This window comes from Geotrypetes seraphini, chromosome 1 (assembly GCF_902459505.1).
Source record: "Geotrypetes seraphini chromosome 1, aGeoSer1.1, whole genome shotgun sequence".
Lineage (NCBI taxonomy): Eukaryota > Metazoa > Chordata > Amphibia > Gymnophiona > Dermophiidae > Geotrypetes > Geotrypetes seraphini.
In genome coordinates, this window is record NC_047084.1 from 5,537,885 (window position 1) to 5,557,326 (window position 19,442).

Sequence of the window (19,442 nt, forward strand, 5' to 3'; positions counted from 1 at the left end):
AGGAGGGTGCCCAAACCCTCTGCCCGAAGACGCATCCCCCCCGCCACTACCGACCACCCCCCCCCGACATTACCGATCTCCCCCCCCCGACAATATCGATAGCTGGCAGGAGGGTGCCCAATCCCTCCTGCCCGAAGACGCACCCCCCTCCCCGGCGCTAACAACCCCCAAACCTCTACTCCACCAAACCTGTTCTTAGATGGGTCTTGCACGTCTTGAGCCGGCAGGCACGCCTCGTCGAAATGAAGCGGGCCCACCCCTTCCCGGCCCATTCCGCAGAAGCCTAAGGCCTGATTGGCCCAGGTTCTAGAAGCCTGGACCAATCAGGCCTTAGATTAAGTGGGGATGGGCGGACCCGCTATGCCTAAGGCCTGATTGGTCCAGGCTTCTAGAGCCTGGGCCAATCAGGCCTTAGGCTTCGGCGGGATGGGCCGGGAAGGGGCGGGCCCGCTTCATTCTGACGAGGCGTGCCTGCTGGCTCAAGACGTGCAAGACCCATCTAAGAACAGGTTTGGTGGAGTGGAGGTTTGGGGGTTGTTAGCGCCGGGGAGGGGGTGCGTCTTCGGGCAGGAGGGATTGGGCACCCTCCTGCCAGCTATCGATATTGTCGGGGGGGGGGGGGAGATCGGTAATGTCGGGGGGGGCCGTCGGTAGTGTCGGGGGGGGGGGGAGGTGCGTCTTCGGGCAGAGGGTTTGGGCACCCTCCTGGTCAGGGGGCCGCGGCCCGCTATACTTATAGCGGCAGAGAGATCTCTTGCCGCGATAAGTATAGCGGCAGCGTCTACTTACAATGTAGGCCAGCATTTGCTGGCCTACATTTTAAGCTTCTCCTCTACTAGGGAGACGAGTAGGGTCGCCTAGGTTCAGCCTAAGGCCCTTAGACGAGCTTAGGCATTTTGCGGGTCTCCCTAGGCTCCCGGAGGCGCCTTCAGGCTTGCCTGGGGAGCATTTTTTTTAAAAAAACGTGCATCCCGATTGGCTGATTAGACAGCTTTAGGACGCCTACAGCTGCCTAAAATCGGGATGCAGTTTGGAGAATCAGGGCCAAGATGTCCGGATTCCCCGGCACCTTTGAGCCAGTAAGCAGGGAAATAAACATCTGACAGGGTGGGCTTCAGGAATGGAGTGTCTGATTACTAGAAAGAAGATTACTGAGGTAAGAACCTAATCTTTTCTTCTAGTGTGACAGGCACTCCATTCCTGAAGCCCACCCTGTGGTATGTATCAAAGAAGTCCCCTGAGTTTAGGGTGGGACAGATAAGCTTGCTGTCAGAACTTAAGATCTGAATGTGTAGTCCTGTTTGGCCACCACATCCACCCTGTAAAACTTCGTGAACGTATGGAGAGAAGATCAAGATTTCTTCTGGGGACAATGCCGAAGATTCTGCCCATGAGGAAGTTGCGATTCTAGTGGAGTGTGCCTTCACAGATATAGGCGGAGGTTTTCCACTTCCGATATAGGCCAAAGAAATAGCCATAAGGATCCATCTGGAAACGGTCACTTTCGAGGCTGACCAGCCTTTATGGGCTGCCACCATCAATACAAACAAATGATCCGACAATCAAAATTTGTTCGTAACTTCTAGATATCACAGTAAGAGTCTGCACACATCCAACAAATCCAACACCTAATCACTCTCGATCCTGAAGGAGTGAAGGCAGGTAAGTGGACTTCTTGGTTGATGTGGAAGCTGGAAACTACTTTCAGTATGAAAGATGGGGGTATGTAAGACCACACCTGAACCTGAAATTCTGAGGAATTAATCTCTGCATGACAAAGTCTGAAGTTCTGACACTCGCTAGGCGAAGTAATCATGACCAAAAACACTGTCTTGATAGTGAGGTCCATCAGAGAAGCTTGCTCCAGAGGTTCATAGGACGCTCTTACTAGGGCCCGAAGGACCAGATTAAGACTCCATGCCAGAAAAGGCTGTCGCACTGGAGGATGGAGGCGCAATGTGCCTTTCAAAAACCTGGCAACATCTAGATGTGTGGCTACAGTGCTCTTATTAATCTTAGGCACAAAACAGGAGAACTCTGCAATCTGAACTTTCAAGGGAACAATTGCTAGGCCTTTTCCAAACTTTCCTGCAGGAAGGCGAGCATCACAAAGAATGGTGCCAAGCTCAGGTGCTCACTTTTCTGAACACACTAAGTTTGGAAGCACTTCCAGGTTTCTGAATATGCTGCTATAGTCACCTTCTTCCTACATCTTAGAAGGGTGGAGCCCACTCAATCTAAATAGTCTTTACGTGCTAGCACCACGTGCTCAAGACCAAAGAATTCTAGATACTGCAGGGCAATTGGATCCTGTGTTAGAAGCCAGGGATAACAGGGACATTTGAGACTTTGGTAATTTGCAGATGCACCAGGTCTGCATACCACGGTCACCATGGCCAGTTTTGTACTACTAGAATCAACGACCCCTGGCGCACCATGATCCTGCACAGAAGTTAGCCTATCAGGGATCATGGAAAGTAAGGAATAAAGACAACCTGCCTTTGTCCAGGGCTGCATTACGGCATCCAGGCTAGAGAGCTGCACGGGAACGGGGATGACGGGAATCCCGCGGGACCCGCGGGGATCCCGCGGGTTCCCCCTTTGGGTCACGGGGATCCCGTGGGGACGCCCCCTAGGGTCGCGGGGATCCCGTGGGGACCCTCCGAGGGTCGCGGGGTTCCTGCGGGGTTGGATCGCAGTGCACTCGAGCCGCGAGGGTAGTCTCCTTCTCCTTACCTGCCCTGTCGCAGCACACAGCCGAACGGAAATCTTCCCGATGCCAGCGCTGACGTCGGCGCTGACATCAGGAAGACTTCCGGTCGGCTGTGTGCGGCAGGGCAGGTAGGGAGAAGGCAATGGCGTACGAAAGAGGGGGGAGGGGGCGGTCCGCCCCGGAGAATGTGCACAGCCGGTCAGGTCCCCCGATCGACCGACAACAGGCCCGGTCGGACAAATCTCCCTGCCCTGTAGCCGCGAATCTAAATTACCTCTTACAGCAGCTTCACTACTCCAGCTGCTGTAAGAAGGTAATTTAGATTCGCGGCTACAGGACAGGGAGATTTGTCCAACAGGGCCTGTTCTGTTGTCGGTCAGGTGCAAAAGCGCCACAAAGGTGGAGGCAGTGCGGGAGGAAAGGTGGAGTGGAGAAGAAAAGACGCTTAAGGGGGGAGAAGGCCGCTGAAAGCACTGGGGAAGACAAAGGGGTGGAAAAGAACGCTGAAAGGACATGGGGTAAACGGGAGGAGGGGGGGGGAAGGACCCTGAAAGCACTGGGGAAGACAAAGGGGTGGAGAATGCCACTGAAAGGACATGGGGAAAACAGGGGTGGAGAAGGCCGCTGAAAGGACATGGGGAAGACAGAGGGGGGAGAAGGCCACTGAAAGGACATGGGGAAGACAGAGGGGGGAGAAGGACGCTGAAAGGACATGGGGAAGGCAGAGGGGGGAGAAGGATGCTGCCTGACAGGACATGGGTTAGATGGTGGGGGAGAAGGACACTGAAAGGAAATGGGGAAGAGGGAATGGGAAGAAGACGCTGGCAGGGAAGAAGACAGAGGTGCCAGACTATGGGGGGAGCGGAGGGAAAAAGATGGGTGCCAGACCAATTTGGGAGGGGGGAGAAAGGGAGAGGCACAGTAACAGAGCAAATGGAAGACACAGAGAGAAGAGAGGCAGTGGATGGAAGGAATTGAATGAGAACATGAAGAAAGCAGAAACCAGGCAATAAAGGTAGGAAAAAAATTCTTTTTTTTTTTTTTTTTTGCTTAAGGATAAAGTAGTATATTAGTTGTGTTGATAAAAATTTATAAACATTAGAGGCTCTGGTAGAAACCCGTTTACAAAGTATGTATTCTTCCCAATTAATATTTCCAAATTAATAAAGTCTTTTTGCTTATTTTTAAATGGGTTTCTACCAGAGCCTTTAATTCAGTAGCATAATTAAATGAAATAACTATTTCTGTAGTTTATAGGGACGGGCGGGGACGTAGGGGATTCCTTGTGGGGACGTAGGGGATTCCTAGCGGGGACGGGCGGGGACGTAGGGGATTCCTCGCGGGGACGGGTGGGGACGGAGGGATTCCTCGCGGGGACGGGTGGGGATGGGTGGGAGTCCTCACGGGGACGGGTGGGGACGGGTGGGATTTCTGTCCCCGCGCAACTCTTTAATCCAGGCCTTCACTTCCTGAATCATATCTTCAACTGAATAACTGACCACCTTATTGTTGGCTGCCAATACCATCAGATCGAATATTGGCCACCCCAACCGATTCACAATGCAGATGAAGGCTTCCTGATTTAGTTACCATACCAAGGATCCAGGGTCTTCCAGCTGAGAAAATCCACTTGCAAAATTTCCACTCCTGTCACATGTGCTGCCAAGAGTGCAAGAAGATTGAAGCAGCATCTGGGCTTCGAAGCGCAGAACAACTCTCTTGGTGCCCCCCTGACAATTGAAAACTCATATCGCTTTGTTCTGCAGTTCGCTCTCGAATGCCTGAAGTGCCAGGCGGGTATGACTGTTTCCTTTGCGAAGAGGATCAGTGTCCCTGAACTGGTTGCCTCTCGCAATGTGCCCCCCAGCTGTATAGACCGGCATCCGTTGTCAATCAGTCATGCAGAGATGCAAAAGGGGACTTCTCTGGTGAGACACTGGGGTTCCAGCCACCAGGCTAGACTGCGATGAGCTTCTGCTGTCCAAGGCAGATGTTGGTGATGTGTATCCCTCTGTGGATACTATCGGGAGAGGAGAGCATCCTGGAGCGGAAGCAAGTGCGCCTTTGCACAGGGGACTACATCCACGGTCACAACCATTGATCCCAGCACCTGCAAATGCCAGATCGTCAGAGCAAAGTCACTCTGAAATTCCTGTATCTGATGCAGAAGCTTCTCTCTGCGGACTTCCAGGAGGAACACATTGATTTCCCTTGTGTCGAACAGGACTACCAGATACTCCAAGGTCTGCGTGGACTCCAGGTGGCTTTTCCAAAAGCTGATATCTAGCCCAGCTTCTGCAGCAGTTGAAGCACACTGAGCCGCTAGTCTGCCTTCGGATTCAGACTAGGCTCTTATTAGCCAATCATACAAAAACGGATGTACTTGTATGCCAGCTCTGTTCATGTGTGCTGCAACAACCACCATTACCTTGGTAAAGGTTTGTGGTGCCATGGCCAACCTGAAGGACAAGACTGCAAACTGGAAGTGTTGCTCCAGTATATGGAACTGCAAAAGCTTCCTGTGCTATGGAAAAATGTGAATGTGCAGATAGGCCTCCATCAAATCCAGGGAGACAAGAAATTCTCCCGTGCTACTAACATAATCACCGATCTCAGTCTCCATTCAGAAAAATGGTTATCTTGAGGGCTGCATTCACTGCTTTGAGGTCTAGAATCGGCCTCCAGTCTTCTGAGCCATTCTTGGGCACTATGAAGTATGAGTATCTACCAGAGCCTGAGTCTTCCTCTGATATGGGCTCTATGGCTTCCAGATCCTGCAACCTTTGCACTATTGCTCATACTTTGGCTGCTTTTTCCAGCCTCCCAGCTGGAGAGTCCAGAAAAAGGTCTAGGAGGGGATAAAGAACTCGTATAATGTCCAGCACCCAGCAATCTGTAGTGATCGCTGCCCACTCTCCCCAATAGGTCAATAACCTTCTGCAAATGTGTGGAAGCTTTGCTGATGGCTTGGCATCATAACTGCTTCTTGGCAATTGTGGTGGAGCGGGATCCTAAAGATTGGGGGCACCTTGCACCCAAAATCTTTGTCTGGAGCTTTGAAAAGATCTCTGGCCCAAAGGCCCTCCTAAGAATTGGTGATATTGTCTGGAAGCCTGAAAATTACCACGATCTGACCCCTAGGGACTCAAGGTCTGTTGTTCAGTAAAGACTTTGGCTATCTTGCATCAGCTAGAAATTGTGTGTTTTTTTATTTGGTCCCTGTCTTATGGAACAGTATCACTGGAGTTGAGAAAAGAGGAATATTAAGCATTTATTTAATTTATTTAAACAATTTGTACCCCGCTACATCCTACAATTCTGTGCGGGTAACAATACATACATAATAAATTAACAAACAGCATAAAATCACTAATACTATTTCTTTATGACAACACAATTCAGCAAGTCACAACAGTGCATTTAAAAAAAAAAAACCCCAAACAACCCTCAAAAAATGAAACAAATTACATGTGCCATTAAGAAAATGCTCAATCAAATAGCATGGTTTTCATTATTTTCCTAAACTGCAAAACATGTGATGCCTTAATATATTCTAGCATCTTGGTCCTTGAATGGTCAACATGGTTTTACGAAAACTTGAGAGTCTGACTATATTCATGGACGGCATTTCCAGGTACATTTTATCCATGGACTGCAACATCCGTGTTGGATGATAGGAATGAAACAAAGAACTCAGCATCATTGGACCATTGTCATTTAAAAGCTTAAAAATAAGTCACAGAACCTTAAATTCCACATGTGAACCAATTGGTAGCCAGTGCAGATTCCATAAAATTAGGGTGATATGATCAAATTTCAATGCCTTCACAATAATTTGTGCCACGGCATTTTGAATGACTTGCAGAGCCTGAATCAAACATTTAAGTAAGCTGAGATACAAAGCATTACAGTAATCAAATGCTGGAGTCAACACTGCACTAATTATTGTCCTGAAATTATTGCATTACATTACATTAGTGATTTCTATTCCATTACCTTGCGGTTCAAGGCGGATTACATAAAGGAGTTATCTGGACATTTAGGAATACATAAGGAGTTATCTGGACAGTTTTGGTGGTATTACATAGTAGAGCGGGTTGCTATTGGGGACTGAAATGATTTTTGCTGTGTTAGTTTGTCTTTAAGGATTTCTTGAATAGCAGGGTTTTTATTTCTTTTCTGAAGGTTTTGTAGTCTGAGGTCATGATCAGTAAATTGGAGAGTTGGTAGTCTAGTTTTGCTGCATGAGTGGCTAGGAGGCCATTGTACATTTTTTTTCATTTGATGTTTCTGATTGGAGGGTGCGTGAATGGTGTGTGGGTTCTCCTATGTCTGGTTGTGGTTGCTTGGATTAGTCGGTTGTTAAAGTAGACTGGGCTGTCTCTGTTTATGGTTTTAAATAGTAGACAGTAGAATTTGAAAAGTATTCTTGCTTGTATTGGGAGCCAGTGTGAATCTAAGTATGCCGCTGTGATGTGGTCGTGTTTACTCAGTGATTAGATAAGTCTCAGAGCTGTGTTTTTTACTGTTTGTAGTTGTTTTATCATGGTTGCGGGGCAGGGGAGATAGAGGATGATGTAGTAGTCTAGAATACCTAGGACTAGGGACTGGACCACGAGCTGGAATTGTTTTCTGTCTAAGAATTTTCAAACTTGCCTTAGGTTTCTCATGACTGCGAATGATTTCTGTATTGTTTTGTTGATTTGTGGCTGCATGGTACAGCCTCTACCAACATTCCCAGAAGTTTTAGAGTGGGTTGAATGGGGTATGTGATTGAGTTTATTACTAGGTTTGTTATGGTTAGGATTTTGTTATTTTCTTGGAGGATGAATTTTGTTTGTTATGATTCAGTTTGTGCTCTTTCATCCGTGTTGCTACTGTTTCTAGCTTGATATAAAGTGGTATTGAGGCTATGGGTCTGTAGTTGGATGGTTGATCTGTTGCTCCTTTGGGGTCTTTTAAGATCGGGGTGATGATGATTTCGCTGAGGTCTTGCAGGAAAAGGCCGTCTGTGAGCATGGTTGTATCCATTGTAAAAAAAGGGCGCGGAATAAAGTTCCGGAGGTTTTTAGCAGGTATGGGGGGCAGTGGTTGAGGTCTCTCAGCCTACGCAATAGGCAAAGTTTAAAAAGTACATGAGATACAACTGACTTCACCTATAGCCTAAAAGATAGAGTAGAATCCAATAATACACCTAAATATTTACTATGATGGAGAACAGGAAGTGCATCATCATCATCATCTAACACTATCTCTGAAGGAAACAACTCCAACTGTCTCTCCTGTCTAACAAATAAGACCTCAATTTTTGCCACATTCAATTTCATCTGATTTTGACACATCCAGTCTTTAATAACCTGAAAATAATTTTTAAGATTCTTGAGAGCATCAGCTATTGAATGATTCAATGGAACCAAAAACAGTATCATTGGCATATAAACGGAAATTTACTCCAAAGTAATAAGTAAATGTTAAAAAGTTCCGCAGACAATGCTAAATCTTGGGGTACACAACAAGTTAGCATAGACCAGTCTGACTTCTCTTGAGACACTGCCAAAACAAAACATCCTATTTTCTAAAAACAACTGAAACCATTCTAAAACTTTACCTCCAATACCCAAAGATCTCAATCTTGTCAACAATATCTGATGATTAACTGTGTCAAAAGCAGAAGAAATATCCAACATCATTAAAAAAATCACTCTCCATGATCTACATCAGGGGTGCCAAAATGGTCGATTGCAATTGACCAGTAGATCGCAAAGGCAATGCGAGTCGGTCGTGTTGCCTTTGCAATCTTTACTTTCTTCCTCTCTGAGCCAGGCCTGTACAAGCGCCGGACCCACAAGACTTCACCTCCGATGTCAATTCTAATGTCGGAGAGGAAGTTCTGGGCCAGCCAATCGCTGCCTGGCTAGCCTGGAACTTCTTCTCTGATGTCTGAATTGACGTTGGAGGTGAAGACTTGTGGGCTCGGCGATTGTATGCGCAAGGCCTGGCTCGGGGAAGCAGGAAGAAATCGACGTGGTGGCTTGGGGGGAGGGGTTAGGGAAAGAATCGGGGAAGTGGAGAAATCGGCACGATGGCTTGGAGGGGAGCAGGGGGAGAAAAAGAAAGACAGGCAAGCAGGGGAAGAAAGAAAGACAGAAATAAAAAGGGGGACAGGGAGAGAGAAAGAAAGAGAGACAGAAAGAAAAGAGGAGGGGGCAGAAAGAAAGATTGGATTTACAGAAGAAGGAAGTAAGGAAGTGCAACTAGAGACTCATGAATTCACTAGACAAAAAGGAAAAATGATTTTTTTTTTCCAATTTAGGGATCAAAATGTGTCTGTTTTGAGAATTTATATCTGCTGTCTATATTTTGCACTATGACCCCCTTTTACTAAAACGCGATAGTGGTTTTTAGTGTTGGGAGCTGCGAGGGACATTCAGCACAGCTCCCTGCACTAAAAACCGCTATCACAGTTTAGTAAAAGGGGAGGGGGTATATTTGTCTATTTTTGTATAGTTGTTATTGAGGTGACATTGCATATTTTAAAGTCATCTGCCTTGACCGCTGAAAAAAAACTGAATACAAATGGTAATTAACATTTTCTCTGCATATAGTGTGCTTTGTGTTTTTTTTAAATGTTATTGTTGGTAGATCATTTTGACTTGGTCATTTAAAAAGTAGCTCACAAGCCAAAAAAGTGTGGGCACCCCTGATCTAAACCTTGATGTAAAGTGTCAAGTAGAGAGAGTATCAGTAATTCAGTAGAATGCTTGGGCCTAAAGCTAAACTGAAAATCGTCCCAGATATTATGTCTATCCAAAAAATCTTGAAACTGCCCTAGAACAGCTTTTTCCAATATTTTGGCCAGAAAATTTAAAGACAAAATTGAGCGAAAATGTTCTTTCAAAGTCCCATCCATACGATTCTTTAATAAAGGACAAACATTAAAGGCAGTGTTCTCCCTAGCGTGTTTTAGCCGGGCGCTCCGCCTGGCTAATTTAGGTGAGCGCCCGGCTGTCATCTTGCAATCGCACCACCAGCATAAAAGCCGTGCTCCAATCCTCTTCCCTGTCCCTACTCCAGGGGTGTCCAATCTGCGGCCCGACAAGGAGTTTTGTGCGGCCCAGCTTCTCCCTCCCACTGGCGGGTAGTTTTCTGGCTGGATCCCTTCTGCAGTCGGCTGTGGGTGGCGTCTGTGGCTGTGTCAGAAGCGTTCCCTCTGACATCATGACGTCAGAGAGAGAAGGCTTCCGAATCAGCCATGAATCGCACGCGTGAGGAGCCGACGCCACCCGCAGCCGACTGCAGAAGGGAGCCGGCCAGAAAACTACCGCCGGAGGGAGAAATAAGCTGGGCTGCACAAAACTCCTTGTTGGGCCGCGGGTTGGACACCCCTGGAGTAGAGACAGGGAAGAGGATTGGTGTGTGGCTTGCAAAAAAAAAAAAAATGTGTACCAAGAACCAAAGTGACTGTAGGAGTCCTGAGACTCTGACTGGAGTTTCTGAATTATTAATTGGTGAAATTGGTGAGTATTTTGGGGTATTTCATATATGTGGTCTTGAATAAACTCAGAACTTTGTATAAGAGATTGAAATCTTCATATACAGTACAAAATGGGAACAGACCAAAATAACTTGACCCATTTCTTTAAATTTATTTCTAATTTCTGCACTGGCAGCTATGACTGTTTGACTGACAAAGGAAGAAGACTAAAAATTATTCCCAGAGGATAGTTCCTCATGTAGAGGGATAAAAATTCACTGCACACAGCTGGTGGAAATGCCAAAAACCAGGTGCTCTAGAGCAGTGTTCTTCAACCACCAGTCCGTGGACTGTTGCCAGTCTGCAGAAATTTTCTGCCGGTTCACAGGGCCGGCACGTCCATTGGGCCCAAGACAGCGTTCTTCAGCCGCCAGTCCACGATGCGATCAACGCAGCATCTTCGGGCCAGCTTTCTGAGTGCTGCAGTGCACAAAGCCATGGGAAAAGGCTCCTCCACGCGGCCTGCGCTTGAACCGGAAGCCTTCTCTCTGACATCGCAACGTCAGAGGGAAGGCTTCCAGATGAGGCGCGGGATGCATGCGAGGAGCTGCTGCCCACATCTTTGTGCAATGCAGCACTCAGGGAGCCGGCCCGAAGATGCTGCATTGATCGCAAAGTGGACCGGCCCAAAGATAACACCGGGGGCAGGCCAGAAGGCAAGGCACATGGAGGGAGAGAGACAACAACAGTAGGGGAAATGCTTTTATTTAGTTATTGATTTGTCTGGTATTTTTTAATTTAATTATTGATTTGTCTGTTCAGGAAGAAATGCATTTGTTTCTTTTCATCTGGGATTGTACTGCTTGCAGAGTCTTGCATCTTAGGGTTTGTTTGTAAATATTAGTACTTTTAGTTTTTGGTCCTGCATTTGCATGGGGTTATCTGTTTTAGGAATGAATATTAAAAAGCATACGGTGTGCTTTGTGTATTTTAATTTTGTGGTTAAGCATTATGTGTTGTTAATATAATTATATTATGTGTTTATATGAAAAATGAATGGAACAAATGGTGTTACAATTAGTACTATTATGGGGGCGGGGTTTGGGGCAGAGATTGAGTGGAGATGGGCATGACTTAGCCCAGTGTTCTTCAACTGCCGATCCGTGGACTGGTGCCGGTCCACAAATAATTATTTTATTTCCGCCAGTCCATAGGTGTCAAAAGGTTGAGGAACACTGCTCTAGAGATCCAGATCAATTGTAGATACATTTGATAACTCTTCAAAAGCATTCTAGAAATGGTCTAGTTCATCTTACCTGCATAATCCTGATACCCTGCACAGAATTTATAGCATTGGTGTGGAGGAAGAGGGAAAAAGATATTTGAAGGGAGAACTGTTGGGATGAGAAAGGAAGAAATGGTGGACCTGGGGAAGGGAGGCAGGCAGGCAGGGGGAAAGATGGGATGGGGTCAGTTGGGAAGAGCAAGGGAGAGAAGTTGGATCTGGGGATGGGAAGGAGGGAGAAATGTTAGGTCTGTGGATGGAAGGCAGAGATGCAGCATCTCTCTTTTTTTCCCCTCCATTTTATTGTTCAGCATCAAAGGGGGAGGGAAGAAAACAGAAAAGAGAGGGAGCAAAATGTTGGACCATGGAGACAGAGGAGGAGAGATGAACCCATGGGAGGGCAGGAGGGAAGAGAGCTGGGATAAGAAGATGCTAGGCAGGAGATGGAAAGAAAAGGACAGGGAGTTACAGCCTGACCAGTGGAGAGAGGGAGGGGATTCTGAAAGAGGTGAGCCATGTGGATGAGGTCAAAAGGGAAATGACAAGATGAGTGAGAGAGCAGTGAGTACAGTGGTAGAAATGTGGTAATGGGGAGTAGATAGAAGGAAATAGGAGGCTGGGAAAGGAGTGAGATGTGAAATAGGAGAGCTAGGGACTGAGAGAAGATGGAGAATTGAGAGGTAGCTGAACATTTATAAAGAAGAAGGGTGAGAAAGAAGGCAAGATTTGAGTGGACAGAGGCAAAAAAGAGAAAAAGTTAAGAAGGCTGAAAGGGAAAAATCAATATGTTGGAGACAGGCATAAGGAAAGAATGGAACAGTATTGAGAAGAGGAGAAAAACTGGACAGCAGACATTGGAAAGAGAATTGGTAGAAGATCGACAAAAAGCAGAAAGAGAAACTGGGACCAAGATGATGGAAAAACAAAACATCCAGACAATAAGGTAGAAAAAATTGTTTTATTATGAATTTATTAACTGGAATATGTTAGCTTTGGGATATGTGCATCACAATTATTTTTGTATTTAGTGGCGTAGTCATATACAGCTGATTTGGGGGAGGGACTGGAGCCCAAAATTAGTGGAGGGGGCCCAAAGTTTCTCCCTGCCTGAGTGCAATTTATAAATACTTGAGCTAGTGGAGATTCCCAAGCCCTGCCAACTGAAGACATCTTCCTCCAGTCTGGCAACTCAAAATCTCCAAGCTTTGCAGCCAAAGGCAATATCCTCAAGCTGCCCCTGCTTTCATGCATACATGAAAACCAAGGGGAGGAGGGGCAGGGAGGAGGCCCAAAAAAGCAGTAATATTTACCCTGATTAAACAATCCTTCACGTGCGCTGCTGACAGCTGATTCAGCATCCCCGCTCTGATGAGGCTCACCTCTGAAGAGGCTCACCATAGCTGTAATAGAAGTGAATGGGAGAACAAGGAACACACATCCCTGCTCATCAGAATGGGGATGCGGAAGCCTGTGGCTGCTCCCATTGTCAGCGGTGTACGTGGAGGATCACTCAGTCAGGATAAGAATTACTGCTTTTTTGGGTTCCTCTCCACAGTGTCCCTGTAATGAAGGTTTATTATTAGATATGTACATCTTCTATATTAGTGATTGCAAATTTGGGACCTGCTCAGCCTTTTTTTTTTGCTTATCAGCTAGTGTTGGTGTTTGTGCGGCCCCAGAAAATTTTTTTGTCCAATGTGGCCCAGGGAAGCCAAAAGGTTGGACACCCCTACCCTACTCCTTCACCTTGAGCAGGGAGGGGTAACTTTCATAGCGTTCCAGGTCGTAGGCCAACCCTCTTCCCCACTCCTACTCCTTCACTGTAAGCAGGGAGGGTTAATTTGCATAGCATCAAATTTGCACCAACATATTTCCCCGTCCTGTCCCACCCGGCTATTTTTTCGTGCCACCCGGCTAGAAAAAATTTCTGGGGAGAACAGTGAAAGGCTTATTATTTTCAATTAGCTTTTTCACGATGATGCGACTGAAATCCTCGATTACAATCTGCATTGCAAAGTGAACTATAAAGTATGTATGAATTACACTTTTTAGATTTGTGAGTGGATTATTTTTTTCTTTTTTTTCTTTCCTATTTTTAATGGAGTTCTTTTCATTACTTTGATTGGATTATTTTGTAAACCGCTTTGATCTTAATTGTAGTTTAAACAGTGTATAAAGATTTTTAATAAACAGAAGACTTCGGCTTCTGATTCTGCATGCTGGCCATAAGATCATCTGACACTTTCTCAAAGAGTAAATGTCCTTTAAATGGTAATTTACTCAAGGTTCCCTTAGAGAAGGAATTCCTTACCCACTGTCTGATCCATAGCATCCTGCAGGTAGAAATGGAATAAGTACTCTGAAAAGATCATATAAAGCATCACCTACATAACCTTCTCCAGACATTAAGTTTCAAGTTTATTAAAATTTTGATATAAACGCAATATCAAATATTTTTAATGCGTATAACAATAAAAAAAAATTTTGGGGGGGGGGAGTGGGACAAAATAAAACAATGTAAACAGTTAAACATACAATCGATGTACACAATTAATTAGTGATATATAGGGAAAGAGGAGTGAACTACAATTGTTAAAGAAAGTAGAAGAACATTTAAGGAAAAACAACATCAGGATGATAATTGAAAATGTTTTACAAATAAAGCTAGGTCTAAAAGGGAGAAGTTGTGACCTATATATAGATCTGGTTAGGTTTAAGTATTTGTACCTGAGATTGTTGATAAGAGTTATCCTGTTTATGACTCGAATGCATCTTTGTATAGGTGACTTTTTAATGTGCTTTTAAATTTAAATTAAAAACTGGATATCCCTCCTGACAATAGTCTCTGGATCATGATGCAACTTGGTGTGGCAAGCTGCTTTGAATCCTGAGGCTGAGGCCTTAAAAAGCTTCTTATGAACAAAATCCAGCCTGCGGTCCTAGGCATCCTTTAATTCCATGACACCTTCACTGGGAAGGGAGGTAAGTTTTATAACCTGTGCCACCAGTGAATCCAATTTTGGAGGAACAAAGAGCTGGTTAAATTCCACATCCATTGGACAGAGCTTTGACATGGATTTGGCCCCTCTAGGACCTCCCAATGGTCTGTGAGCATTTTGGTAATGTCTTGATGAGAGGGAAACCAGGAGGTCTGTGCCTTTGTGCTGCTCATACGTGAGCATTGTGTGGCAGAGGACTCTGGAGTCTCTATATTTATTTCCTGGAGGGAATCCATGATCACCTCCAAAAGTGCTGAAGGCTTCAACAGCCTGTGCACAGTCGTGTTCTCCTCAAGATCAGGTGCCTCTATCAGACCCATATCCGGCCTCCTTAGAGTTGAAGCAGCATTTCCTGGTAACAAAGGACTCCGACTGGGAGACTAAAGTCATCAAAGTAGAGCTTATTTCATCTCATTTGTCCTCCGACTGAACTCCCCTTTCTTGTGCATGACACTGTTGATGTGGAATTTTGCTCTTGGGGGCGGAGGAGAGGGGGGGGACCCCATCGCAAGCAAGGCTGCAAACCCTGAGAGATCCACGCAGCCTTGTTAATTATATAAGCTTCAATCATCATACTGATGAATTTGTGGGAAACCCCTCACTAGGATGCCCAGATAGCCTCTGCAGACGCTCAGCTCATGAGCTCCTTTCTGGGGTTTTGCAGCCACATCATGGCTGTGCTTCACTGGGGACATACTTGTACTGCTCCCCAATTCAAATCTGGACTTTTTTTCCTAGCTCTCAAACCAAATGGGCACAAACACCTCCTGAGGGACCAGATGAGGCTAAGCCAGTGGTTCCCACCTCCCCCTCATGTGCTATGCGGCATATGGAGCATGGATGATCCTGACAGCCATCCACCACAAATATGGCACAAATCCAAGGTATCCTGGCGTAAGGAGTCCATCATACCTCTTTTTAAGCAAAATTGAGGTGTTTTGAGGCAGATAAGAGTTTTTTATTTTCAAATCGGGAAATCGAATATGGCCATGATTTTAGCGTTAAAAATAGCCCAGGGGAACTACACTAGGGACTAAAAATTAGCGATTTTAGAGGTGGGGCAACCTAGCTCTAAACCCCCTCCCCAATAATTTTTTAAGACCCCCACCACCACCAATTCTGTTTGCCAGGCTGTCAGCCTGCTACTCACTACTGTGTGTGCTGGGAGCCGCAAACAGCTTACAAAGAGAACCTCTATCTCAAGAATAGAGAGCTGCACGGGAACGTGCTTCAGGATAAAGTAGTATATTAGTTGTGTTGATAAAAATTTATAAACATTAGAGGCTCTGGTAGAAACCCGTTTACAAAGTATGTATTCTTCCCAATTAATATTTCCAAATTAATAAAGTCTTTTTGCTTATTTTTAAATGGGTGTCTACCAGAGCCTTTAATTCAGTAGCATAATTAAATGAAATAACTATTTCTGTAGTTTATAGGGATGGGCGGGGACGTAGGGGATTCCTCGCGGGGACGGGCAGGGACGGAGGGGATTCCTCGCAGGGACGGGTAGGGATGGAGGGATTCCTCGCGGGGACGGGTGAGAGTCCTCACGGGGACGGGTGGGACTTTGGCGGGGACGGGTGGGATTTCTGTCCCCGCGCAACTCTCTACTCAAGAACCCTAGAATCTGAATTCCTTGCATCTTCTGACTGCCTTACAAACCAGGCAGAGGCTTTAACCCCCACCGGATCACGTGTACGCAAACAGGTGAAGGAAAGCAATTGGCCCCAATCCTGTAAAAACTGCCACAGAGCCACTCAGACTGAATTCAAGCCCACTGCAGACGAACCTGGGGCGAGCCTTGCTCCCAAGGGAATGGTCCCTGACCACCCAAACTGTTAGTGCAGGCTGTCCAAGTGTGTCACATGGAAGCAGACCCTCAACCTCAAAGTGTGTGCTTTCCCGCAGTCACAGCTGTCGCAAAAGTGGGATCTTCTGCAGCACCAAAAAGCCTCGGAAACGGTTAGAAAAAAAGACCAAATTTAAATGAAAGGAGCATGAGCAGAAAAGTTTCTTTTTTTTTTCTTTATTTTTGATATACTGTTTATCAAACAGGTATCTAAACGGTTAACAATAAAATACAATTTAAAAAAATAATATCGTAAAGACAGTCTCCTACCATTTTGCTTGTAGAGGTACATCTGGGGAATTGGATGACAGCCCAGAAGGATGGAGGTAGAGCAAAAGAATGCTAACGAAGCTCCCTACTAGAATTCTTGCAAGAAAGGATTGACTATCCACAGGTTCAGGAATGGAGTGTCTGTTGCACTAGAAATAATCATTTTCTTCTACTAACATTGACACAATTAACTGGTTGCATATTGAGGAAATTTTAAGTCAATTGCATAATTAGATTTGCGTGGAAAGTATAAGCTTTGATTGATGCAACTTATTTTTATTCCTTAAAATCCCATACTACAGGAAACATCTAAAAGTTTTAAATATGCTTAAATCAGTATTCTTCTAGATGCTTCTGGGTGCACAGCATAGTAAGCCCTCTTAACATATAACAACATAATATATCCTCAAATCAATCATTATAGCTATACCTAAACCTGATAAGGATCATAACAAAGTTAGTAATTATAGGCCCATAACCTTAACAAATATAAATAAAATTATGCAAAAATAATTGCTTCTAGATTAGCAAATTTACTCCCCAACTTCATTCATAGAGACCAAAATGGTTTCTCTCTCAACAGACTTCTGAATGATAATTCTAGACTTTTTTGGAATATTTTAAACCATACTGCCTCCTTGAAAGGCCAGACAGTAACAGTTTCTTTAGATGCTGAAAAAGCATTTGATAGGATTACCTATTTCATACCCTATCCTGGTTTGTATTTAACCTTAAATTGATGAATATGATAAAAATATTATATAATAATCCCCAAGTCTCTATTTTTGTCAATGACATTCTATCTAATTACTTTTCTCGAAAGAGAGGAACTAAACCCCTATCCTCTTTATTGTTTAATGAAAGATTAGGTTATCTTTGCTAATCTTCTTTCTCATAAATCCACACTTTATTCTGGGACCAGTGGTTATTTCCTTCCACCTGCCAGGATCTGTAGGAAGCCTCAAAATTTCAGAGGCTTTTACCCCCTCCCCCTCATCATTGAGGATGCTTCTCTGCTCACCAGTCTTAAATCAGCCAGGAACATCTGTAGAGAAAAAGAAAGAGAGAGAGAGAGAACGAGAACAAGAGAGAGAACAAGAACGAGAGAAAAAGAGAGAGAGAAGAGAACGAGAGAGAGAACAAGAGAAAGAGAGAGAGAACGAGAGAAAGAGAGAGAGAGAGAGCACGAGAGAGAAAGAACGAGAGAGAAAGAACAAGAATGAGAGAAAGAGAGAGAGAATAAGAATGAGAGAAAGAGAGAGAATAACGGGAAACTCCCTGGCAAGCAAATTAATTATGCTCAGAGAAACAAATGCAAAAATTTAAAATGAAATAACAGTTTATGAAACATTGGAAACCTGAATGACAAAACAGTGCTATAGGGAGACACAGCCTGCACTGTCAGAAGGGGGCACATGAACAAGGGACCCTACCATCACCACAAATTAAGAGCTAAACCCAGTCTGATGGCACTCTTATAAAGACTGGACCGAAAACCAACTTACCAGTGCTTGTTAAGCAGATACTTGGCGATCAGGTGGGTTCCTGGAATAAAGTGTGGATTTACAAGAAAGAAGATTAGCACTTTATTCCAGGACCAGTGGGACGTAACAGAACAGTCCCGAAAATTCAGGGTGGGACTGATGCCAAAACAGAAGCACCAAAAGTAGCATCCTGCTTGGCTGCCACATCGATCCTGTAAAACTTGATGAATGTATGCAAGGAGGACCAGGTAGCGACCCTGCAAATCTCATCCAGAGAAACAGCCAACGACTTTGCCCAAGAGGATGAAACCCCTCTGGCTGAATGAGCCCATACACTGAGAGGGGTTTCTTTCCAGCCGCCACATAGACCACAGAAATGGCCATGCGAATCTACCTGGAAATGGTAGCCTTAGAAGTTTGCTTCCCTCTGCAGGCAGGATCTTCCAAAACAAACAGGTGGTTAGAGAAGTGAAACTCGTTGATGACCTCCAGATACCATAATAAACTGCTGCGCACATCCAAGGACTGCAACACCCGCTCTTGCTCCCTCGAACCAGAGGAAGCAAAAGCAGGAAGATGGACTTCCTGATTCACATGGAAAGCGGAAACCACTTTCGGAAGAAAGAAAGGAACAGTATGCAGTATCACAACAGAATCCGTATTACGCAGAAAGGAGAGCCTGAAGCTCTGCAAGCTGAAGTAATAGCCACCAGGAAGACCATCTTGATCGTGAGATCCATCAGAAACGCCTGTTCTAGAAGCTCACATGGAGGATGAGCCAGAGAGCAAAGAACCAGATTAAGGTTCCAGGTCAGACAGGGAAGGTGCAAGGGAGGCCTTAGACGTAACACACCCCGCAGAAAACGAAGCACATCCGGATGAACTGCCAGTTAGTCCCTCAGGGAAGGAGTGCCCATACACAAGAGACCTGCAATCTGAACCTGGAAAGAAGCTACTGCTAGATTTTTCTTCAGGCCATCCTGCAGAAATTCCAGGACCTGAGGAATCGATGGAAGAGAAGGGTTTACCTATCTTGGGGCACACCAAGCCTGGTAACACCTCCAAGTCTTTGCATAGGTCGCCACTGTGGACTTCCATTTGCTGTAAAGCAACATGGCAATCACTGTTGAAGAATAGCCCCAGCCAGCTCAAGAGCTATGCCCTATGACCAACGTGGTCTGGATCCTGCATTGCAAATCTGAACCTGTGTTAGGAAGTGAGAATGACAAGGTAACCACAGCCCCCAACCCTGCTGGAGCCAAACCAAGTCAGCATACCACAGCCACCTCAGTCAATCGAGTGCCACCAGAACCACCGGATTCTCAAGGACCACTATCTGCCTCAACAGATGCCCTATCTTAAGATGGT

General features: G+C 45.3%; 1 protein-coding gene across 3 annotated transcripts in view; it reads right to left on the reverse strand.

The window, feature by feature from the left end:
• Positions 1–19,442, reverse strand: part of SLF1 (SMC5-SMC6 complex localization factor 1) — a 205,245-nt gene that overhangs the window by 3,022 nt on the left and 182,781 nt on the right. The gene's annotated exons all lie outside the window — the stretch shown is intronic.